Source organism: Oncorhynchus masou, chromosome 23, assembly GCF_036934945.1.
Source record: "Oncorhynchus masou masou isolate Uvic2021 chromosome 23, UVic_Omas_1.1, whole genome shotgun sequence".
In the NCBI taxonomy this organism is placed as follows: domain Eukaryota; kingdom Metazoa; phylum Chordata; class Actinopteri; order Salmoniformes; family Salmonidae; genus Oncorhynchus; species Oncorhynchus masou.
In genome coordinates this window covers 3189766-3215829 of record NC_088234.1, presented here as the reverse complement: position 1 = coordinate 3215829, position 26064 = coordinate 3189766, and the positions used below count along the sequence as shown (strand labels likewise).

The window sequence follows — 26064 nt, the reverse complement described above, 5'->3', positions numbered from 1 at the left end:
GCAGAATTCTGCATGCAGTCTCAATTTGGTGTTTGTCTCTCTGTATATATCTACCTCTCTCTCTCCCCTTTCTTTGTATCTATCTCTATCTCTCTGTTCCTCTCTTCTACATATCCCTTTCTCTATCTCTCTCTCATTGTATGTCTGTCTGGCTGTCTCTCTCTCTCTCTTTTCTATGTTTCTTTCTGTCTCCTATATATCCCTCTATCTCTTTCTCCCCTCCCACTCTGTCTCTCTCTCTCTCTTTCTCTTTCTCTCTCGCTCTCTGTCACCCTTCTCTCTCTGTCTCTCTTCTCTCCAGGCCCCCTCCTTCTGCTACACACATCTTTCACACCTCTCAGTCCTTCTCAGCAGACAGGAAGTACAGATGGGTGGAGAGGAGAGGTGGGGGTGGGGTGGGGGGATGGGCAGGCGACAAGTCATTAGAGTTTAGATTGTTACACGTTGAGATGGACTGGACCTGTTTTCTGCTCTGTGAGAGTAAAAGAATGCTCTGTGAGTAATATTATCTATCTATATAGTTTAATATCTATATGGTTTAATATATGTATAGTTTAATATCTATATGATTTAATATCTATATGGTTTAATATCTGTATAGTTTAATGTCTATATAGTTTAATATCTATATGGTTTAATATCTATATGGTTTAATATCTATATGGTTTAATATCTGTATAGTTTAATATCTATATACTTCAATATCTGTATGGTTTAATATCTATATGGTTTCATATCTATATAGTTTAATATCTATATGGTTTAATATATGTATAGTTTAATATCTATATAGTTTAATATCTGTATAGTTTAATGTCTATATAGTTTAATATCTATATGGTTTCATGTCTATATAGTTTAATATCTATATGGTTTAATATCTATATAGTTTAATATCTATATAGTTTAATATCTGTATGTTTTAATATCTATATCGTTTAATGTCTATACACTTTAAGGGGAGGGTTCTACTAAGCTAACAAATGGATCATTAAGCTATTTCATTTTTAATTTAATTTTTTAATTTTTTTAATTTTAGGACCCCTGTCTCTAACTTTTTACAAATATTTTTATAATAATAAAAAATAATAAATAAAGATGAATAATGTTTTGGAGATATAAGATCAGCTCAGGAGATTTTTATTTGTTTTTAACTCCCTATTTTTTGTAAACTACCTTCATACTTCCAATCATTTGTATTTGTTAAATTCAGACGAGTCCTGAGACACTCGATGAGCAAAATGCACTTTCTTCCGCCGGAAGTCCTACACCATAAAAAAAGATCACTTTTAAACTGACGCAAAAAAGAAACGTCCCTTTTTCAGGACTTTGTGGAACGGTCTTTAGACACTAACAGCTTGGAGACGATGGGCAATTAAGGTCACAGTTATGAAAACTTAGGACACTAAAGAGGCATTTCTACTGACACTGAAAAACACTAAACAAAAGATGCCCAGGGTCCTTTCTCATCTGCGTGAACGTGCCTTAGACATGCTGCAAGGTGGCATGAGGACTGCAGATGTGGCCAGGGTAATAAATTGCAATGTCGGTACTGTGAGACACCAAAGACAGCGCTACAGACCATGTGTAACAACACCTGCACAGGATCGGTACATCCGAACATCACACCTGCGGGACAGGTACAGGATGGCAACAACAACTGCTTGAGTTACACCAGGAACACACAATCCCTCCAACAGTGCTCAGACTGTCCGCAATAGACAGAGAGGCTGGACTGAGGGCTTGTAGGCCTGTTGTAAGGCAGGTCCTCACCACACATCACCGGCAACAACGTCGCCTAAGGGCACAAACCCACCGTTGCTGGACCAGACAGGACTGGCAAAAAGTGCTCTTCACTGATGACTCGCGGTTTTGTCTCACCATGATCGGATGCACGTTTATCTCTTAGGAATTATTGTTACACCAAGGCCTGTACTCTGGAGCAGGATCGTTTTGGAGGTGGAGGGTCCGTCCTGGTCTGGGGCAGTGTGTCACAGCATCATCGGACTGAGCTTGTTATAATTACAGGCAATCTCAACGCTGTGCGTTACAGGGAAGACATCCTCCTCCCTCATGTGGTACCCTTTGTGAGGCCGTTGGTAAAATTGAATAAAGGCAGAGTTGGGCGCAGGACAGGAGTTCTGAGTAATAATCCAAGATTTACTCAACAATACATAAAAGAAAAGCAAGAACAACGAGACATGACAAATAATACAAATAACACAAAACAGAAGCCAGAGGGTTAAATAAGGAACATCATTAATGGAATAGAAATCAATAATCAACAATAAATCAATAATGAAGACAAAACCAAACGAAACATCGGTGGCGACTAGAAAGCCGGTGACGTCGACCGCCGAACGTAGAGGGACCAATTTCGGCGGAAGTCATGACACCCTTCCACCAGCCATACTGCTCGTTCTGTGCGTGACTTCCTGCAAGACAGGAAGGTCAGTGTTCTGCCATGGCCAGCGAAGATCCCGGATCTCAATTCCATTGAGCACGTCTGGGACCTGTTGGATCAGAGGGTGTGGGCCATTCCCCCAGAAATGTCCGGGAACTTGCAGGTGCCTTGGTGGAAGAGTGGGGTAACATCTCACAGCAAGAACTAGCAAATCTGGTGCAGTCCACGAGGAGGAGATGCACTGCGGTACTTAATGCAGCTGGTGGCCACACCAGATACTGACTGTTAGTATTGACCCCCCTTTGTTCAGGGACACATTATTCAATTTCTGTTAGTCACATGTCTGTGGAACTTGTTCAGTTTATGTCTGTTGTTGAATCTTGTTAAGTTCATACAAATATTTACACATGTTAAGATTGCTGAAAATAAACACAGTTGACAGTGAGAGGACCTTTCATTTTTGCTGAGTTTATTTTTATATTATGTTAATTTAGATTGAAACACGATTCAACAGACTCTTAATTAAATTAATATCTGTGGTTCAGCTCAGTATTTACTTCATGTACCATAGTGATAGTTCTCTCTGTGTTTCAATGTTTACATCATGTTCCACAGTGATAGTTCTCTGTGTGTTTCAGTGCTGTTGAGTACACTGGTATACTGTAGCCTCGGACAAGGTGGAGGTGAGTACATTTCTCTATATTCATCACCTGTTCTATAATAGTAACATTTCTCTATATTCATCACCTGTTCTATAATAGTAACATTTCTCTATATTCATCACCTGTTCTATAATAGTAACATTTATCTATATTCATCACCTGTTCTATAATAGTAACATTTATCTATATTCATCACCTGTTCTATAATAGTAACATTTATCTATATTCATCACCTGTTCTATAATAGTAACATTTATCTATGTTCATCACCTGTTCTATAATAGTAACATTTCTCTGTAGTCATCACCTGTTCTATAATAGTATAATTTCTCTGAAAATCTGTTGTGTGTGTGTCCTGCAGAGCTAGTTGTTTCTCTCTAGACACCATGCAACAGACACAAGCTAGTTGTTACTATAGACACCATGTAACAGACACAAGTTAGTTGTTACTATAGACATCATGTAACAGACACAAGTTAGTTGTTTCTCTATAGACACCATGTAACAGACACAAGTTAGTTGTTTCTCTATAGACTCCATGTAACAGACACAAGCTCGTTGTTTCTCCATATTGAATCTGGTGCAGAATGGTAGAACTAATCAAAGGGTCTCATATTGAATCTGGTGTAGACTGGTAGAACACATCAAAGGTTTTCATATTGAATCTGGTGTAGACTGGCAGAACACATCAAAGGGTTTCATATTGAATCTGGTGTAGACTGGTAGAACTAATCAAAGGGTCTCATATTGAATCTGGTGTAGACTGGTAGAACACATCAAAGGGTCTCATATTGAATCTGGTGCAGACTGGTAGAACACATCAAAGGGTAGATTACGAGATGAAAGAGCGATGTCCTGACCTTAGTATTCTATATTTTCTGTATTATTTTGGTCAGGTCAGGGTGTGACGGGGGTGGGTATGTGTGTTTTTGACTTGTCTAGGGGTTTTTGTTTATCTATGGGGATTTTGTATGTCTAGGTAATGTAGGTCTATGGTGGCCTGAATTGGTTCCCAATGAGAGGCAGCTGTTTATCGTTGTCTCTGATTGGGGATCCTATTTAGGTTGTCATTTCCCATTTAGGTTTTGTGGATTATTATCTATGTGTAGTTGCATATCAGCACTCGTTTGAGTAGCTTCACGTTCAATTTGTTATTTTGTTAGTATGTTTAAGTGTTCTTCATTTATTAAAGAGGAATGTATTCATATCACGCTGCGCCTTGGTCTCCTCACTACGACGAACGTGACAGAATAACCCACCCTAAAAGGACCAAGCAGCGTGATAAAGAGGAGTGGACATTCTGGGCCCGGGAGAAAGATGAGTGGAGGACATCCTGGACCTGGGAGGAAGTAATGGCAGGGGACAAGACCCTGCCATAGAAGCAGGTGGAAACAGCGCAGGAGGAACGGCGAAGATATGAGGGTACATGGCTAGCACAGGAGCCCGAGAGGCAGCCCCAATAATTATTTTGGGGTGGGCACACAAGGAGATTGGCTGAGTCAGGTAGGAGACCTGAGCCAACTCCTCGTGCTTACCATGGGGAGAGCGTTACTGGTCAGGCACCGTGTTATGCGGTGGAGTGCACGGTGTCTCCAGTGAGCTATTCTAGCCCTGTGAGTTCTATTCCAGCTCCTCACATTTGTAGGGTGAAAATAAACATCCAGCCAGGACGGGTTGTGTCAGCTCTACAATCCAGACCTCCAGTGCGCCTCCAGAGTCCAGTACGTCCTGTTCCTCCTCCCCGCACTTGCCCTGAGGTGCGTGTCCTCAGCCCGGTACCACCCGTTCCGGCACCACGTACCACGCCTCCGGTGCGTCTCCAGGATCCGCGCCTCGGCAGTCCAGAGCGTCTGGCGACAGTACCCAGTCCAGAGCGTCCGGCGACAGTACCCAGTCCAGAGCGTCCGGAGGCAGTACCCAGTCCAGAGCGTCCGGCGACAGTACCCAGTCCAGAGCGTCCGGCGACAGTACCCAGTCCAGAGCGTCCGGCGACAGTACCCAGTCCAGAGCGTCCGGCGACAGTACCCAGTCCAGAGCGTCCGGCGACAGTACCCAGTCCAGAGCGTCCGGCGACAGTACCCAGTCCAGAGCGTCCGCGCGGCGACAGTACCCAGTCCAGAGCGTCCGGCGACAGTACCCAGTCCAGAGCGTCCGGCGACAGTACCCAGTCCAGAGCATCCGCGCGGCGACAGTACCCAGTCCAGAGCGTCCGCGCGGCGACAGTACCCAGTCCAGAGCGTCCGCGCGGCGACAGTACCCAGTCCAGAGCGTCCGGCGACAGTACCCAGTCCAGAGCGTCCGGCGACAGTACCCAGTCCAGAGCGTCCGGCGACAGTACCCAGTCCAGAGCGTCCGGCGACAGTACCCAGTCCAGAGCGTCCGGCGACAGTACCCAGTCCAGAGCGTCCGGCGACAGTTCACAGACCGGAACCTCCAACTACGGACCACAGTCCGGAATCTCCAGTATCACAAAAACAATCACATAAATCAATGATATTACAGCAATACATAACACGATTAACCCAGGTCTCCTGGGTACTGTTGCTCCCAGACCTCTCTTTGGCTCCACCCCTGCTCCCAGACCTCTCTTATGGCTCCACCCACTGCTCCCAGACCTCTCTTATGGCCGCCAGTTTGTCTCTCACACGTCTTACAGGTCTTGATTCACTGTTATTAAATCGTAGCATTCTTGATTAACTGTGAAAGACTTTCAGTGGCATCGTAGAACTTAAAATCGCCCTTCAGCTCTCTGCATCCCAGAGACTACATGTAGCCTTCCCGATGGCTGTTGTGATGAACATGTAGAGGTGACGTCCTGGGCAACTGCATTTCTTGTGGGCCCTGGGGTCATCCTTGTGACATCAATTTGTGTGGGTGTGTGTTTTTGGTCCAATGTATTTGGATAATCCAGGTTCTTTAATAGCTGATTTGTATTTGATCATCTGTATGTTTTTGTAGTTTGATCTTTATTATAGAGACAAAAACATTGGAGACGTGGTTTAATCCAAACATCTCTTTGTGTTGTTGTTTGTTTGTTTAGTGTTTTCCAATTTGCCCAGAAGTGGTGAGATTCTATGGATTCTTCAATTACATTGAACAGATTTCTGATGTGCTGTTTTTCCAATGTATATTTTTATATTGTTTTAGTGATTCACCGTGGTGAAGGCTCAGTTTTTCTGGTCCTGAGTTTTTAGTGTGACAGGTTTCTCAATTTCTTACTTATGTTTGTGTATTCTTCATCAAACCATTTCTCAATGTTTCTATGTCTCTCTCTCTCGTTCTCTTTCTCTATGTCAAATCTCTCTTTCAGCCTCTCTGAGAGTCAGTCCTGACAGATCTCAGTTCTTTAAATATGAGTCTGTCACTCTGAGCTGTGAGGTTCAGGGGAACTCTGCTGGATGGAGACTGAAGAGAAACACAGTCTCTGGGGAGCATTCATATTGTGGAAGAAAATGGGGAAACCGGAAGGGTCTTCATGCATCGTGTCACTAATACCATCACACAGTGGAGTGTACTGGTGTGAGTCTGGGTCTGGAGAACACAGCAACGCTGTCAACATCACCGTATATGGTATGTCCACAAACACCATCTACTGACATTATAGTGTTAAGTGGTTCATCTGGTTTCAGATAGCTGATGTTATGTTTATATGTGATGTTTATATATTATATACAGTTGGAGCTGTGATCCTGGAGAGCCCTGTTTATATATGATGTTTATATATTATATACAGCTGGAGCTGTGATCCTGGAGAGACCTGTTTATATATGATGTTTATATATTATATACAGCTGGAGCAGTGATCCTGGAGAGCCCTGTTTATATATGATGTTTATATATTATATACAGCTGGAGATGTGATCCTGGAGAGACCTGTTTATATATGATGTTTATATATTATATACAGTTGGAGCTGTGATCCTGGAGAGCCCTGTTTATATATGATGTTTATATATTATATACAGCTGGAGCTGTGATCCTGGAGAGCCCTGTTTATATATGATGTTTATATATTATATACAGCTGGAGCTGTGATCCTGGAGAGACCTGTTTATATATTATATACAGCTGGAGCTGTGATCCTGGAGAGCCCTGTTTATATATGATGTTTATATATTATATACAGCTGGTGCTGTGATCCTGGAGAGACCTGTTTATATATTATATACAGCTGGAGCTGTGATCCTGGAGAGCCCTGTTTATATATGATGTTTATATATTATATACAGCTGGAGCTGTGATCCTGGAGAGACCTGTTTATATATGATGTTTATATATCGCTGTCTGTGTCCCAATATCCCTTCTGTTGACTCGCTGTCTGTGTCCCAATATTCCTGCTGTTGACTCGCTGCCTGTGTCCCAATATTCCTGCTGTTGACTCGCTGTCTGTGTCCCAATATCCCTACTGTTGACTCGCTGCCTGTGTCCCAATATTCCTACTACCTTCTGTTGACTCGCTGTCTGTGTCCCAATATCCCTACTGTTTACTCGCTGTCTGTGTCCCAATATCCCTACTGTTGACTCGCTGTCTGTGTCCCAATATTCCTACTACCTTCTGTTGACTCGCTGTCTGTGTCCCAATATCCCTACTGTTGACTCGCTGTCTGTGTCCCAATATCCCTACTGTTGACTCGCTGTCTGTGTCCCAATATCCCTACTGTTGACTCGCTGTCTGTGTCCCAATATACCAGCTGTTGAGTCACTGCCTGTGTCCCAATATTCCTACTGTTGACTCGCTGTCTGTGTCCCAATATCCCTACTGTTGACTCGCTGTCTGTGTCCCAATATTCCTACTGTTGACTCGCTGTCTGTGTCCCAATATCCCTACTGTTGACTCGCTGTCTGTGTCCCAATATACCAGCTGTTGAGTCACTGTCTGTGTCCCAATATCCCTACTGTTGACTCACTGTCTGTGTCCCAATATCCCTACTGTTGACTCGCTGTCTGTGTCCCAATATCCCTACTGTTGACTCGCTGTCTGTGTCCCAATATCCCTACTGTTGACTCGCTGTCTGTGTCCCAATATTCCTACTGTTGACTCGCTGCCTGTGTCCCAATATTCCTACTGCCTACTGTTGACTCGCTGTCTGTGTCCCAATATCCCTACTGTTGACTCGCTGTCTGTGTCCCAATATCCCTACTGTTGACTTGCTGTCTGTGTCCCAATATTCCTACTGTTGACTCGCTGTCTGTGTCCCAATATCCCTACTGTTGACTCGCTGCCTGTGTCCCAATATTCCTACTGTTGACTCACTGCCTGTGTCCCAATATTCCTACTGCCTACTGTTGACTTGCTGTCTGTGTCCCAATATTCCAGCTGTTGAGTCACTGTCTGTGTCCCAATATCCCTACTGTTGACTCGCTGTCTGTGTCCCAATATTCCTGCTGTTGACTCGCTGTCTGTGTCCCAATATCCCTACTGTTGACTCGCTGCCTGTGTCCCAATATTCCTGCTGTTGACTCGCTGTCTGTGTCCCAATATCCCTACTGTTGACTCGCTGCCTGTGTCCCAATATTCCTACTACATTCTGTTGACTCGCTGTCTGTGTCCCAATATCCCTACTGTTGACTCGCTGTCTGTGTCCCAATATCCCTACTGTTGACTCGCTGTCTGTGTCCCAATATACCAGCTGTTGAGTCACTGCCTGTGTCCCAATATCCCTACTGTTGACTCGCTGTCTGTGTCCCAATATCCCTACTGTTGACTCGCTGTCTGTGTCCCAATATCCCTACTGTTGACTCGCTGTCTGTGTCCCAATGTCCCTACTGTTGACTCGCTGTCTGTGTCCCAATATCCCTACTGTTGACTCGCTGTCTGTGTCCCAATATCTCTACTGTTGACTCGCTGCCTGTGTTCCAATATTCCTACTGCCTACTGTTGACTCGCTGTCTGTGTCCCAATATCCCTACTGTTGACTAGCTGTCTGTGTCCCAATATTCCTACTGTTGACTCGCTGTCTGTGTCCCAATATTCCTACTGTTGACTCGCTGCCTGTGTCCCAATATTGCTACTGTTGACTCGCTGTCTGTGTCCCAATATCCCTACTGTTGACTAGCTGTCTGTGTCCCAATATTCCTACTGTTGACTCGCTGTCTGTGTCCCAATATCCCTACTGTTGACTTGCTGTCTGTGTCCCAATATTCCTGCTGTTAACTTGCTGTCTGTGTCCCAATATCCCTACTGTTGACTCGCTGTCTGTGTCCCAATAGTTCTACTGCCTACTGTTGACTTGCTGTCTGTGTCCCAATATTCCTGCTGTTGACTCGCTGTCTGTGTCCCAATATCCCTACTGTTGACTCGCTGTCTGTGTCCCAATAACCCTACCGTTGACTCACTGTCTGTGTCCCAATAGTTCTACTGCCTACTGTTGACTCGCTGTCTGTGTCCCAATATCCCTACTGTTGACTCGCTGCCTGTGTCCCAATATTCCTACTGTTGACTCACTGTCTGTGTCCCAATATTCCTACTACCTACTGTTGACTCGCTGTCTGTGTCCCAATATTCCTACTGCCTACTGTTGATTCGCTGTCTGTGTCCCAATATCCCTACTGTTGTGTAAGTCGCTCTGGATAAGAGCGTCTGCTAAATGACTTAAATGTAAATGTAAATGTATATATTATATACAGCTGGAGCAGTGATCCTGGAGAGCCCTGTTTATATATGATGTTTATATATTATATACAGCTGGTGCTGTGATCCTGGAGAGCCCTGTTTATATATTATATACAGCTGGAGCTGTGATCCTGGAGAGCCCTGTTTATATATGATGTTTATATATTATATACAGCTGGAGCTGTGATCCTGGAGAGCCCTGTTTATATATGATGTTTACATATTATATACAGCTGGAGCTGTGATCCTGGAGAGACCTGTTTATATATGATGTTTATATATCGCTGTCTGTGTCCCAATATCCCTTCTGTTGACTCGCTGTCTGTGTCCCAATATTCCTGCTGTTGACTCGCTGCCTGTGTCCCAATATTCCTGCTGTTGACTCGCTGTCTGTGTCCCAATATCCCTACTGTTGACTCGCTGCCTGTGTCCCAATATTCCTACTACCTTCTGTTGACTCGCTGTCTGTGTCCCAATATCCCTACTGTTTACTCGCTGTCTGTGTCCCAATATCCCTACTGTTGACTCGCTGTCTGTGTCCCAATATTCCTACTACCTTCTGTTGACTCGCTGTCTGTGTCCCAATATCCCTACTGTTGACTCGCTGTCTGTGTCCCAATATCCCTACTGTTGACTCGCTGTCTGTGTCCCAATATACCAGCTGTTGACTCGCTGTCTGTGTCCCAATATTCCTACTGTTGACTCGCTGTCTGTGTCCCAATATCCCTACTGTTGACTCGCTGTCTGTGTCCCAATATTCCTACTGTTGACTCGCTGTCTGTGTCCCAATATCCCTACTGTTGACTCGCTGTCTGTGTCCCAATATACCAGCTGTTGAGTCACTGTCTGTGTCCCAATATCCCTACTGTTGACTCACTGTCTGTGTCCCAATATCCCTACTGTTGACTCGCTGTCTGTGTCCCAATATCCCTACTGTTGACTCGCTGTCTGTGTCCCAATATCCCTACTGTTGACTCGCTGTCTGTGTCCCAATATTCCTACTGTTGACTCGCTGCCTGTGTCCCAATATTCCTACTGCCTACTGTTGACTCGCTGTCTGTGTCCCAATATCCCTACTGTTGACTCGCTGTCTGTGTCCCAATATCCCTACTGTTGACTTGCTGTCTGTGTCCCAATATTCCTACTGTTGACTCGCTGTCTGTGTCCCAATATCCCTACTGTTGACTCGCTGCCTGTGTCCCAATATTCCTACTGTTGACTCACTGCCTGTGTCCCAATATTCCTACTGCCTACTGTTGACTTGCTGTCTGTGTCCCAATATTCCAGCTGTTGAGTCACTGTCTGTGTCCCAATATCCCTACTGTTGACTCGCTGTCTGTGTCCCAATATTCCTGCTGTTGACTCGCTGTCTGTGTCCCAATATCCCTACTGTTGACTCGCTGCCTGTGTCCCAATATTCCTGCTGTTGACTCGCTGTCTGTGTCCCAATATCCCTACTGTTGACTCGCTGCCTGTGTCCCAATATTCCTACTACATTCTGTTGACTCGCTGTCTGTGTCCCAATATCCCTACTGTTGACTCGCTGTCTGTGTCCCAATATCCCTACTGTTGACTCGCTGTCTGTGTCCCAATATACCAGCTGTTGAGTCACTGCCTGTGTCCCAATATCCCTACTGTTGACTCGCTGTCTGTGTCCCAATATCCCTACTGTTGACTCGCTGTCTGTGTCCCAATATCCCTACTGTTGACTCGCTGTCTGTGTCCCAATGTCCCTACTGTTGACTCGCTGTCTGTGTCCCAATATCCCTACTGTTGACTCGCTGTCTGTGTCCCAATATCTCTACTGTTGACTCGCTGCCTGTGTTCCAATATTCCTACTGCCTACTGTTGACTCGCTGTCTGTGTCCCAATATCCCTACTGTTGACTAGCTGTCTGTGTCCCAATATTCCTACTGTTGACTCGCTGTCTGTGTCCCAATATTCCTACTGTTGACTCGCTGCCTGTGTCCCAATATTGCTACTGTTGACTCGCTGTCTGTGTCCCAATATCCCTACTGTTGACTAGCTGTCTGTGTCCCAATATTCCTACTGTTGACTCGCTGTCTGTGTCCCAATATCCCTACTGTTGACTTGCTGTCTGTGTCCCAATATTCCTGCTGTTAACTTGCTGTCTGTGTCCCAATATCCCTACTGTTGACTCGCTGTCTGTGTCCCAATAGTTCTACTGCCTACTGTTGACTTGCTGTCTGTGTCCCAATATTCCTGCTGTTGACTCGCTGTCTGTGTCCCAATATCCCTACTGTTGACTCGCTGTCTGTGTCCCAATAACCCTACCGTTGACTCACTGTCTGTGTCCCAATAGTTCTACTGCCTACTGTTGACTCGCTGTCTGTGTCCCAATATCCCTACTGTTGACTCGCTGCCTGTGTCCCAATATTCCTACTGTTGACTCACTGTCTGTGTCCCAATATTCCTACTACCTACTGTTGACTCGCTGTCTGTGTCCCAATATTCCTACTGCCTACTGTTGATTCGCTGTCTGTGTCCCAATATCCCTACTGTTGTGTAAGTCGCTCTGGATAAGAGCGTCTGCTAAATGACTTAAATGTAAATGTAAATGTATATATTATATACAGCTGGAGCAGTGATCCTGGAGAGCCCTGTTTATATATGATGTTTATATATTATATACAGCTGGTGCTGTGATCCTGGAGAGCCCTGTTTATATATTATATACAGCTGGAGCTGTGATCCTGGAGAGCCCTGTTTATATATGATGTTTATATATTATATACAGCTGGAGCTGTGATCCTGGAGAGACCTGTTTATATATGATGTTTATATATTATATACAGCTGGAGCTGTGACCCTGGAGAGCCCTGTTTATATATGATGTTTATATATTATATACAGCTGGAGCTGTGATCCTGGAGAGCCCTGTTTATATATGATGTTTATATATTATATACAACTGGAGCTGTGATCCTGGAGAGCCCTGTTTATATATGATGTTTATATATTATATACAGCTGGAGCTGTGATCCTGGAGAGACCTGTTTATATATTATATACAGCTGGAGCTGTGATCCTGGAGAGCCCTGTTTATATATGATGTTTATATATTATATACAGCTGGTGCTGTGATCCTGGAGAGCCCTGTTTATATATGATGTTTATATATTATATACAGCTGGTGCTGTGATCCTGGAGAGCCCTGTTTATATATGATGTTTATATATTATATACAGCTGGTGCTGTGATCCTGGAGAGCCCTGCCCTTCCTGTGACTGAGGGAGATTCTGTGACTCTGCGCTGCAGATATCAGGTAACTCCCTCTGACCTCACAGCTGGTTTCTACAAAGATGGATCCCTCATCAGGAATGAGACTACAGGAGAGATGACCATCCCTGCAGTATCCAAGTCAGATGAAGGACTCTACAAGTGTAACAACTCTGAAGGAGAATCACCAGAGAGCTGGATGACCATGACAGGTGAGAATATGAGAAACTTTGACTTTCAGATTATCTGGTTCTTCTTTACACTGTTAAGAGGTGCTGAAACCTGCATTATAAACTGGGTGGTTCTTCTTTACACTGTTAAGAGGTGCTGAAACCTGCATTATAAACTGGGTGGTTCTTCTTTACACTGTTAAGAGGTGCTGAAACCTGCATTATAAACTGGGTGGTTCTTCTTTACACTGTTAAGAGGTGCTGAAACCTGCATTATAAACTGGGTGTGTCAGGACCCGGTTACGAACCTGGGTCTCCGGAGTGAGAAACAGTCACTTAACCAACTGAGCCACGAATAGTCAGCAGAACCCAGAAGATGAGGCAGACACAGCAGTACTTAAGACGGTGTATTTAATAAAGTAAAAAGGAGAAGTCCTTCAATACAAAATGGCAAATCCAAAAGGTGGTAGGTATAGCACAAAAAAGCCTCAAGAGATACTCAAAAAACAAAAACAGAATTCCACAAGAGCGTCCACCGGAATCGACAAGAATACACAGAACACTAGGGCTGGGTGCTAACATACAAACACAGAGCACAGAACTGAGGGAAACTAAGGGTTTAAATACAATCAGGAGAAACGAGGCACAGGTGCAAATAATAATGGGAATAAAGGGAAAAAACATAAGGTCAAAAAGCACAATGGGGGCATCTAGTGACCAAAACCCGGAACAACCCTGGCCAAATCCTGACAGAATCCCCCCTAGGAACGGCTCCTGGCGTTCCTACCAGCTCTCTCAGGGTGGAGGGCCCTGAACTGACGAATGAGGTCAGGGTCCCGGATGTCTTTGGCAGGAACCCAGGAGCGCTCCTCGGGACCGTAGCCTTCCCAGTCCACCAGATACTGCCAGGACCGCTGCACCCGGCGGGAATCCAGTATCCGATGGACGGTATAAGCCGGCTGGCCTCCAATGACACGAGGCGGAGGGGGAGGTCTGTCTGCCGGGACAAGGGGAGAAAAACAACAGGTTTTAACAATGAAATGTGAAATGTGGGATTAATCTTAAGGGATCTGGGTAAGTGTAGGCGATAAGAAACTGGGTTAACTCTCCTGGCAACCTTGAAGGGACCGATGTATTTCTGGGACAGCTTGCGAGACTCCACCCGTAGTGGTAAGTCTCTTGTGGAGAGCCAGACTCTCTGGCCGGGGCGCAGGGTAGGCCCGGGACGGCGACGTCTGTTGGCTTGTTGTTGGTACCTCTGTGAGGAACGCATAAGATTAAGACGGGTCTTCCTCCACATAAGCCGACAGCGTCTGACGAACTTCAAGGCTGAAGGCACTCTGACTTCTGCCTCCTGGTCCGGGAACAATGGAGGAGCATAGCCAAACTGACACTCGTGCGGGGACATACCAGTGGAGGAGGAGCGCAAGGTGTTGTGCGCGTATTCGGCCCAAACAATAAAGGATGACCATGTGGACGGGTTGTCACGAGTCATACATCGGAGGGTGGTTTCCAGCTCTTGATTCATCCTCTCTGTTTGGCCGTTGGACTCCGGATGGTACCCTGAAGATAGACTGGCAGAAGCCCCCATGAGTTGGCAGAAGGCCTTCCAAAACCTTGAGGCGAACTGGGGACCTCTGTCAGAAACCATATCTTGAGGAATGCCGAAGACTCGGAACACATGATTAATAACCAACTCAGCCGTTTCCTTGGCAGAAGGTAACTTAGTCAGAGGGACGAACCTGGCCGCCTTTGAAAACCTGTCGATTATGACTAGGATAGTAGTATTGCCATGGGATGGAGGAAGTCCAGTAATAAAGTCCAATGAGATATGGGACCAGGGTCTGTGGGGAACAGGTAAAGGGTGAAGGAGTCCTTGAGGGCGGAGGTGAGAAGATTTGCACTGGCAGCACACGGGGCAGGCATTGACGAAAGTGGCAACGTCTTCTCTTATGGTAGGCCACCAGAACTTACGCTGGATGAACTCCAAGGTGCGACCTACGCCCGGATGACAGGTGAGGCGAGAGTAGTGCCCCCACAGAAGGACCTGAGTCCTCACTGCCTTGGGGACAAACAACCGATTGGCAGGACCTCCTTTCGGGGCCGGTTCGCTAGCTTGAGCACGTCTCACGGTATCCTCAACTTGCCACGAGATCGGAGCCACAATCTTAGCAGCAGGAAGGACAGGCATGTCCGTGTCATCTCGAATGGCAGGAGCGTAGACTCGGGACAGGGCATCCGGTTTGAGATTCTTCGACCCGGGCCGATAGGTGAGGATAAACTGGAATCGATTGAAGAAAAGAGACCATCTAGCTTGTCTAGAGTTCAACCGCTTCGCCTGCTGGATATACTCCAGATTTTTGTGGTCCGTAAGCACTTGAAACGGGTGAGAAGCCCCCTCGAGCCAGTGTCTCCATTCCTTCAATGCCATCTTAACCGCTAGGAGTTCACGATCCCCCACATCGTAGTTCCTCTCAGTCGGGGTAAGCCGGTGTGAGAAGAAAGCGCACGGATGAAGCTTCTTGTCTTCACCCCTCTGAGACAGGACAGCTCCAACGCCAACCTCTGATGCGTCTACCTCCACCACAAATGGTTCATCCGTAGTCGGTAGTATCAGGATGGGAGCAGAGAGAACGCGCTGCTTAAGTCCTTAGAAGGCCTTCTCAGCTTCTCTTCCCCACAAAAACCTTGCATTGCCACCCTTGGTTAAAGCTGAGAGAGGGGCTGCCACCAAGCTGAAGTTCTTGATGAACTTGCGGTAAAAGTTTGTGAAGCCCAGGAAACGCTGAACTTCCTTAACGGATTTGGGGGTGGGCCAATCCGCTACCGCCCCTACCTTCCTGGGGTCCATTTGGACTCGACCGGGTTCCACTACAAATCCCAGAAATTGTACTCGGGATGAATGGAATTCACATTTTCCGGCTTAACGTACAGATGGCTGTCCAGGAGGCGTTTGAGTACTTGTCTGACATGCTTAGTGTGTTCTTGAAGGGAGCTCGAAAAGATGAGGATGTCATCCAAGTAAACGAACACAAATATGTTAAGCATATCCCTAAGCACATCGTTTATGAGCGCTTGGAACACCGCTGGGGCGTTGGTCAGGCCGAAGGGCATCACCAAGTATTCATAGTGACCAGTAGGCGTGTTGAAAGCGGTCTTCCACTCGTCACCAGGTCTGATCCGCACAAGATGGTATGCGTTCCGCAGGTCAAGCTTAGTGAAAACAACTGCTTCCTGGAGCAGCTCGAAGGCTGTGGCCATGAGGGGTAGCGGGTAACGGTTACGGATGGTTATGGCATTGAGTCCCCGGTAGTCGATGCAAGGACGTAATCCACCGTCTTTCTTGGCCACAAAGAAAAAACCCTGCTCCCGCCGGGGAGGTGGATGGACGCATGAGGCCTGCTTCCAGAGCGTCCTTGATGTAGGTATCCATAGCAGCTCGTTCGGGTGGAGATAGGGAAAAGATCCGACCCCTGGGGGGCAAGTGCCCGGAAACAGGTCGATGGGGCAATCGTAAGGTCTATGGGGTGGTAGCATGGTGGCCCTCTGTTTGCTAAACACCAGTTTGAGGTCATGGTAACACTCGGGAACTCGGGTCAGGTCGATGGATTCTAAAGACTCGGGAGTAGAACTCGGGGAATTCTGGAAAATACAAGTAGCTTGGCACGTAGGACCCCACTGCTTGATAGTGCCCACAGACCAGTCGATGTGAGGGTTATGGCTGTGAAGCCAGGGGTATCCAAGGACGAGTGGGAACTCGGAACAGGAGATCAAATGAAAGTTCATCAATTCCTGGTGTTGTGAAACGGAAAGTCGCAAGGAGGTAGTGACATGAGTGACAAGTCCAGATCCCAAAGGGCTTCCATCCAATGTAGTGACCCTCATGGGTTCACTTAGAGGTTCAGAGGGAACGCCATTCTCCTTCGCCCAGACACCATCCATGAAGTTACCTGCGGCTCCAGAGTCTACCAAGGCTTGAAGGTGAAGCTTGTGGTTGTCCCAGGAGAGGTTGACTGGAATGAGCAGACGGGAGTTGGACGGATGGGAGGAGGTTATGTTTCCCGTTACAGTTCCCCCGGTCTGTACGGGACAGAGCGTTTGCCTGGAGCCCGGGACACGTGGAACGGAAATGGCCCGGTTTGCCGCAATATAGACAGCGTCGCTCCCTCATCCGGCAGTCTCTCTCAGCCTGGGAGATGCGTCCAATCTGCATGGGTTCCGGTGGAGCCAGCGAGGATAAAGGTGGGGACTCAGAGCTGGGACTACGGTTGAGTTCTCTCTCTCTCAGACGCTGGTCAATGCGTGAGGCCAACTTGATCAGGGACTCGAGATTGTCCGGTGGTTCCCGAGTGGCCAGTTCATCTTGGATAGTGTCGGAAAGGCCTTTCAGAAAGCACACCGTGAGCGCCTCGTTGTTCCAACCACTCGCTGCTGCCACCGTGCGGAACTGGATGGCATAGTCCGTCACGCTGCGCCAACCTTGGTGGAGAGTCAGGAGCTGTTTGGCTGAGTCAGAACCACTACTTGGGCCTTGAAACACTCGTTTGAATTCCTCAGCAAAGGCAGAGTAGCTGGCACAGCAGGAACTATGGGCATCCCACACAGCAGTAGCCCAGGCCAGGGCTTTTTCCGACAGCAGGGTGATGATATAAGCGATCTTAGACCGGTCGGTGGGAAACGACGAGGGTTGTAGCTCAAAGGAGAGAGAACATTGGGTGAGAAACCCTTTACAAGCACTTGGATCACCTGAGAACCGTTGGGGAGGTGGAAGACGAGGTTCAGCCAGGGGGTTAACTGCCATGGGTACGTGAATCTGAGGTACAGGGACGGGAACTGTTGCCGGGGTAAGACGATCAGATATTTGCTTAATGGAAGTCAGCATCTCCGACAGAAGATGAGAATGTCTAGCCATTAAGGCCTCTTGCTGAACCAGGGCGGCTTCGTGGCGTTGGACAGTCTCCTGGTGGTGGGACAGCATGGCAAAAGGTCCTGGGAACTGGCTGACTCTGGGTTCATTTTTGGCTCTGTGTTTCTGTCAGGACCCAGTTACGAACCTGGGTCTCCGGAGTGAGAAACAGTCACTTAACCAACTGAGCCACAAATAGTCAGCAGAACCCAGAAGATGAGGCAGACACAGCAGTACTTAAGACGGTGTATTTAATAAAGTAAAAAGGAGAAGTCCTTCAATACAAAATGGCAAATCCAAAAGGTGGTAGGTATAGCACAAAAAAGCCTCAAGAGATACTCAAAAAACAAAAACAGAATTCCACAAGAGCGTCCACCGGAATCGACAAGAATACACAGAACACTAGGGCTGGGTGCTAACATACAAACACAGAGCACAGAACTGAGGGAAACTAAGGGTTTAAATACAATCAGGGGAAACGAGGCACAGGTGCAAATAATAATGGGAATAAAGGGAAAAAACATAAGGTCAAAAAGCACAATGGGGGCATCTAGTGACCAAAACCCGGAACAACCCTGGCCAAATCCTGACAGGGTGGTTCTTCTTTACACTGTTAAGAGGTGCTGAAACCTGCATTATAAACTGGGTGGTTCTTCTTTACACTGTTAAGAGGTGCTGAAACCTGCATTATAAACTGGGTGGTTCTGAAATCATTATACACTGTTAAGAGGTGCTGAAACCTGCATTATAAACTGGGTGGTTCTTCTTTACACTGTTAAGAGGTGCTGAAACCTGCATTATAAACTGGGTGGTTCATCTTTACACTGTTAAGAGGTGCTGAAACCTGCATTATAAACTGGGTGGTTCTTCTTTACACTGTTAAGAGGTGCTGAAACCTGCATTATAAACTGGGTGGTTCTTCTTTACACTGTTAAGAGGTGTTGAAACCTGCATTATAAACTGGGTGGTTCTTCTTTACACTGTTAAGAGGTGCTGAAACCTGCATTATAAACTGGGTGGTTCTTCTTTACACTGTTAAGAGGTGCTGAAACCTGCATTATAAACTGGGTGGTTTTCAGTCAAGTTATAATGGTGACAGGACCTCTTCATGTGCCAAAAATAATACATGCCCATCTTATCTTATGGGCCCCTTATGTTAAGCCTGGTGTGTTACATTTACATTACATTTAAGTCATTTAGCAGACGCTCTTATCCAGAGCAACTTACAAATTGGTGAATTCACCTTCTGACATCCAGTGGAACAGCCACTTTACAATAGTGCATCTAAATCATTAAGGGGGGGGGGTGAGAAGGATTACTTATCCTATCCTAGGTATTCCTTGAAGAGGTGGGGTTTCAGGTGTCTCCGGAAGGTGGTGATTGACTCCGCTGTCCTGGCGTCGTGAGGGAGTTTGTTCCACCATTGGGGGGCCAGAGCAGCGAACAGTTTTGACTGGGCTGAGCGGGAACTGTACTTCCTCAATGGTAGGGAGGCGAGCAGGCCAGAGGTGGATGAACGCAGTGCCCTTGCTTGGGTGTAGGGCCTGATCAGAGCCTGGAGGTACTGCGGTGCCGTTCCCCTCACAGCTCCGTAGGCAAGCACCATGGTCTTGTAGCGGATGCGAGCTTCAACTGGAAGCCAGTGGAGAGAGCGGAGGAGCGGGGTGACGTGAGAGAACTTGGGAAGGTTGAACACCAGACGGGCTGCGGCGTTCTGGATGAGTTGTAGGGGTTTAATGGCACAGGCAGGGAGCCCAGCCAACAGCGAGTTGCAGTAATCCAGACGGGAGATGACAAGTGCCTGGATTAGGACCTGCGCCGCTTCCTGAGTGAGGCAGGGTCGTACTCTGCGGATGTTGTAGAGCATGAACCTACAGGAACGGGCCACCGCCATGATGTTGGTTGAGAACGACAGGGTGTTGTCCAGGATCACGCCAAGGTTCTTGGCGCTCTGGGAGGAGGACACAATGGAGTTGTCAACCGTGATGGCGAGATCATGGAACGGGCAGTCCTTCCCCGGGAGGAAGAGCAGCTCCGTCTTGCCGAGGTTCAGCTTGAGGTGGTGATCCGTCATCCACACTGATATGTCTGCCAGACATGCAGAGATGCGATTCGCCACCTGGTCATCAGAAGGGGGAAAGGAGAAGATTAATTGTGTGTCGTCTGCATAGCAATGATAGGAGAGACCATGTGAGGTTATGACAGAGCCAAGTGACTTGGTGTATAGCGAGAATAGGAGAGGGCCTAGAACAGAGCCCTGGGGGACACCAGTGGTGAGAGCGCGTGGCGAGGAGACAGATTCTCGCCACGCCACCTGGTAGGAGCGACCTGTCAGGTAGGGACGCAATCCAAGCGTGGGCCGCGCCGGAGATGCCCAACTCGGAGAGGGTGGAGAGGAGGATCTGATGGTTTACAGTATCGAAGGCAGCCGATAGGTCTAGAAGGATGAGAGCAGAGGAGAGAGAGTTAGCTTTAGCAGTGCGGAGCGCCTCCGTGATACAGAGAAGAGCAGTCTCAGTTGAATGACTAGTCTTGAAACCTGACTGATTTGGATCAAGAAGGTCATTCTGAGAGAGATAGCGGGAGAGCTGGCCAAGGACGGCACGTTCAAGAGTTTTGGAGAGAAAAGAAAGAAGGGATACTGGTCTGTAGTTGTTGACATCGGAGGGATCGAGTGTAGGTTTTTTCAGAAGGGGTGCAACTCTCGCTCTCTTGAAGACGGGAGGGACGTAGCCAGCGGTCAGGGATGAGTTGATGAGCGAGGTGAGGTAAGGGAGAAGGTCTCCGGAAATGGTCTGGAGAAGAGAGGAGGGGATAGGGTCAAGCGGGCAGGTTGTTGGGCGGCCGGCCGTCACAAGAAGCGAGATTTCATCTGGAGAGAGAGGGGAGAAAGAGGTCAGAGCACAGGGTAGGGCAGTGTGAGCTCAACCAGCGGTGTTCTTCGGTATGTCTGTTCTTATTAGGACTAGTAGACTATGTGTCTCTTCTCTTCATGTCCTAAAAATATATGCCCTATGTCTATAGTCCATCAGTTGGTCATTTGGCTGACCCCCTCCTTTGTGTGTCCCTCTGACCTTGTTCGGCTGTCCTATACTCTCATGGCCTCCTGTCCTATACAATAGACAATGCATTTTACCAGAATGGCAAATGCACTCTAAGTGTATCTTTCTCTTGTGGTACAGTATTATGTTTCTCCCGATATGTACATCTTTCTCCCACAAAACCTGCATTATAAACTGGTTCCAACCCTGAATGCTGATTGACTGGAAGCTGTATACCACAACAAAACATTTATTTTTACTGCTCTAATATACCACGGTTAAAAACTTGGTTGAGCTAACGTAGGCTAATGTGATTAGCACGAGGTTGTAAATAACAAGAACATTTCCCAGCACATAGACATATCTGATATGGGCAGAAAGCTTAAATTCTTGTTAATCTATCTGCACTGTCCAATTTACAGTAGCTATTACAGCAAAAGAATGCCATGCTACTGTTTGAGGAGAGAGCACAATTTTGAACATGAAAAGTTATCCAGGCGTTGTGTGTAAAAACAGCCACAAAGGTTTCCTTACTGGGCTACTACAACGTAATTAGAAAGATAAATGTTCCGTCACACCTGTGGTAAACGGCTTCCAGCCAATCATCATTCAGGTATACGATCTTGGCCCCCTAATGCTTCAATATGTACTGATGTTCTTACACTGTATTGGCTGTAACCATGACAATATACTGTGTTTCCATGTCTCTCTCCAGCTGTCATTCTTCCTCCAACTGCAGTTCCAACTCCCATTCCACCTCCAGCAGTCCCAGTGTTGTCCATGTCTCTACCCAGGCTGCTGTGTAGTCTACTGGTGGGGTCTCCCTACCTGCTGGTGACCATCATACTGCTGGTGAAAGGCTGCAGGAGCAGGACTCAAGGTGAGAACCTGAGTTTATACAGGATCATCTCAATCCAACTGAATACCTGTTGTAAATCAGAAATATATCACAAAGACTGACAATACTGCAGTAGTTCTGACTGAGTGATGTTGTAATGTGTTGATAACTGTAGCTCTGATTGAACCATGTTGTAAAGTGTTGATAACTGTAGCTCTGATTGTGTCAGGACCCGGTTACGAACCTGGGTCTCCGGAGTGAGAAACAGTCACTTAACCAACTGAGCCACGAATAGTCAGCAGACCCCAGAAGATGAGGCAGACACAGCAGTACTTAAGACGGTGTATTTAATAAAGTAAAAAAGGAGAAGTCCTTCAATACAAAATGGCAAATCCAAAAGGTGGTAGGTATAGCACAAAAAAGCCTCAAGAGATACTCAAAAACAAAAACAGAATTCCACAAGAGCATCCACCGGAAACGACAAGAATACACAGAACACTAGGGCTGGGTGCTAACATACAAACACAGAGCACAGAACTGAGGGAAACTAAGGGTTTAAATACAATCAGGAGAAACGAGGCACAGGTGCAAATAATAATGGGGAACAAGGGAAAAAACATAAGGTCAAAAAGCACAATGGGGGCATCTAGTGACCAAAACCCGGAACAACCCTGGCCAAATCCTGACAGAATCCCCCTAGGAACGGCTCCTGACGTTCCTACCAGCTCTCTCAGGGTGGAGGGCCCTGAACTGACGAATGAGGTCAGGGTCCAGGATGTCTTTGGCAGGAACCCAGGAGCGCTCCTCGGGACCGTAGCCTTCCCAGTCCACCAGATACTGCCAGGACCGCTGCACCCGGCGGGAATCCAGTATCCGATGGACGGTATAAGCCGGCTGGCCTCCAATGACACCAGGCGGAGGGGGAGGTCTGTCTGCCGGGACAAGGGGAGAAAAAACAACAGGTTTTAACAATGAAATGTGAAATGTGGGATTAATCTTAAGGGATCTGGGTAAGTGTAGGCGATAAGAAACTGGGTTAACTCTCCTGGCAACCTTGAAGGGACCGATGTATTTTTGGGACAGCTTGCGAGACTCCACCCGTAGAGGTAAGTCTCTTGTGGAGAGCCAGACTCTCTGGCCGGGGCGCAGGGTAGGCCCGGGACGGCGACGTCTGTTGGCTTGTTGTTGGTACCTCTGTGAGGAACGCATAAGATTAAGACGGGTCTTCCTCCACATAAGCCGACAGCGTCTGACGAACTTCAAGGCTGAAGGCACTCTGACTTCTGCCTCCTGGTCCGGGAACAATGGAGGAGCATAGCCAAACTGACACTCGTGCGGGGACATACCAGTGGAGGAGGAGCGCAAGGTGTTGTGCGCGTATTCGGCCCAAACAATAAAGGATGACCATGTGGATGGGTTGTCACGAGTCATACATCGGAGGGTGGTTTCCAGCTCTTGATTCATCCTCTCTGTTTGGCCGTTGGACTCCGGATGGTACCCTGAAGATAGACTGGCAGAAGCCCCCATGAGTTGGCAGAAGGCCATTCAAAACCTTGAGGCGAACTGGGGACCTCTGTCAGAAACCATATCTTGAGGAATGCCGAAGACTCGGAACACATGATTAATTACCATCTCAGCCGTTTCCTTGGCAGAAGGTAACTTAGTCAGAGGGACGAACCTGGCCGCCTTTGAAAACCTGTCGATTATGACTAGGATAGTAGTATTGCCATGGGATGGAGGAAGTCCAGTAATAAAGTCCAATGAGATATGGGACCAGGGTCTGTGGGGAACAGGTAAAGGGTGAAGGAGTCCTTGAGGGCGGAGGTGAGAAGATTTGCCCTGGCAGCACACGGGACAGGCATTGATGAAAGTGGCAACGTCTTCTCTTATGGTAGGCCACCAGAACTTACGCTGGATGAACTCCAAGGTGGTGCGACCTACGCCCGGATGACAGATGAGGCGAGAGGAGTGCCCCCACAGAAGGACCTGAGTCCTCACTGCCTTGGGGACAAACAACCGATTGGCAGGACCTCCTTTCGGGTCCGGTTCGCTAGCTTGAGCACGTCTCACGGTATCCTCAACTTGCCACGAGATCGGAGCCACAATCTTAGCAGCAGGAAGGACAGGCATGTCCGTGTCATCTCGAATGGCAGGAGCGTAGACTCGGGACAGGGCATCCGGTTTGAGATTCTTCGACCCGGGCCGATAGGTGAGGATAAACTGGAATCGATTGAAGAAAAGAGACCATCTAGCTTGTCTAGAGTTCAACCGCTTCGCCTGCTGGATATACTCCAGATTTTTGTGGTCCGTAAGCACTTGAAACGGGTGAGAAGCCCCCACGAGCCAGTGTCTCCATTCCTTCAATGCCATCTTAACCGCTAGGAGTTCACGATCCCCACATCGTAGTTCCTCTCAGTCGGGGTAAGCCGGTGTGTGAGAAGAAAGCGCACGGATGAAGCTTCTTGTCTTCACCCCTCTGAGACAGGACAGCTCCAACACCAACCTCTGATGCGTCTACCTCCACCACAAATGGTTCATCCGTAGTCGGTAGTATCAGGATGGGAGCAGAGAGAACGCGCTGCTTGAGTCCTTGGAAGGCCGTCTCAGCTTCTCTTCCCCACAAAAACCTTGCATTGCCACCCTTGGTTAAAGCTGAGAGAGGGGCTGCCACCAAGCTGAAGTTCTTGATGAACTTGCGGTAAAAGTTTGTGAAGCCCAGGAAACGCTGAACTTCCTTAACGGATTTGGGGGTGGGCCAATCCGCTACCGCCCCTACCTTCCTGGGGTCCATTTGGACTCGACCGGGTTCCACTACAAATCCCAGGAATTGTACTCGGGATGAATGGAATTCACATTTTCCGGCTTAACGTACAGATGGCTGTCCAGGAGGCGTTTGAGTACTTGTCTGACATGCTTAGTGTGTTCTTGAAGGGAGCTCGAAAAGATGAGGATGTCATCCAAGTAAACGAACACAAATATGTTAAGCATATCCCTAAGCACATCGTTTATGAGCGCTTGGAACACCGCTGGGGCGTTGGTCAGGCCGAAGGGCATCACCAAGTATTCATAGTGACCAGTAGGCGTGTTGAAAGCGGTCTTCCACTCGTCACCAGGTCTGATCCGCACAAGATGGTATGCGTTCCGCAGGTCAAGCTTAGTGAAAACAACTGCTTCCTGGAGCAGCTCGAAGGCTGTGGCCATAAGGGGTAGCGGGTAACGGTTACGGACGGTTATGGCATTGAGTCCCCAGTAGTCGATGCAAGGACGTAATCCACCGTCTTTCTTGGCCACAAAGAAAAACCCTGCTCCCGCCGGGGAGGTGGATGGACGCATGAGGCCTGCTTCCAGAGCGTCCTTGATGTAGGTATCCATAGCAGCTCGTTCGGGTGGAGATAGGAAAAGATCCGACCCCTGGGGGGCAAGTCCCCGGAAACAGGTCGATGGGGCAATCGTAAGGTCTATGGGGTGGTAGCATGGTGGCCCTCTGTTTGCTAAACACCAGTTTGAGGTCATGGTAACACTCGGGAACTCGGGTCAGGTCGATGGATTCTAAAGACTCGGGAGTAGAACAGTAGAATTCTGGAAAATACAAGTAGCTTGGCACGTAGGACCCCACTGCTTGATAGTGCCCACAGACCAGTCGATGTGAGGGTTATGGCTGTGAAGCCAGGGGTATCCAAGGACGAGAGGGAACTCGGAACAGGAGATCAAATGAAAGTTCATCAATTCCTGGTGTTGTGAAACTGAAAGTCGCAAGGAGGTAGTGACATGAGTGACAAGTCCAGATCCCAAAGGGCTTCCATCCAATGTAGTGACCCTCATGGGTTCACTTAGAGGTTCAGAGGGAACGCCATTCTCCTTCGCCCAGACACCATCCATGAAGTTACCTGCGGCTCCAGAGTCTACCAAGGCTTGAAGGTGAAGCTTGTGGTTGTCCCAGGAGAGGGTGACTGGAATGAGCAGACGGGAGTTGGACGGATGGGAGGAGGTTATGTTTCCCGTTACAGTTCCCCCCTTGTCTGTACGGGACAGAGCGTTTCCCTGGAGCCCGGGACACGTGGAACGGAAATGGCCCGGTTTGCCGCAATATAGACAGCGTCGCTCCCTCATCCGGCGGTCTCTCTCAGCTTGGGAGATGCGTCCAATCTGCATGGGTTCCGATGGAGCCAGCGAGGATAAAGGTGGGGACT

At 47.6% G+C, this 26064-nt stretch overlaps 1 pseudogene; it reads left to right on the top strand.

Moving 5' to 3' along the window:
- The first annotated feature begins 414 nt into the window (after nt 1–414).
- Nucleotides 415–26064, top strand: part of LOC135510174 (Fc receptor-like protein 5) — a 38759-nt pseudogene continuing 13109 nt past the window's right edge.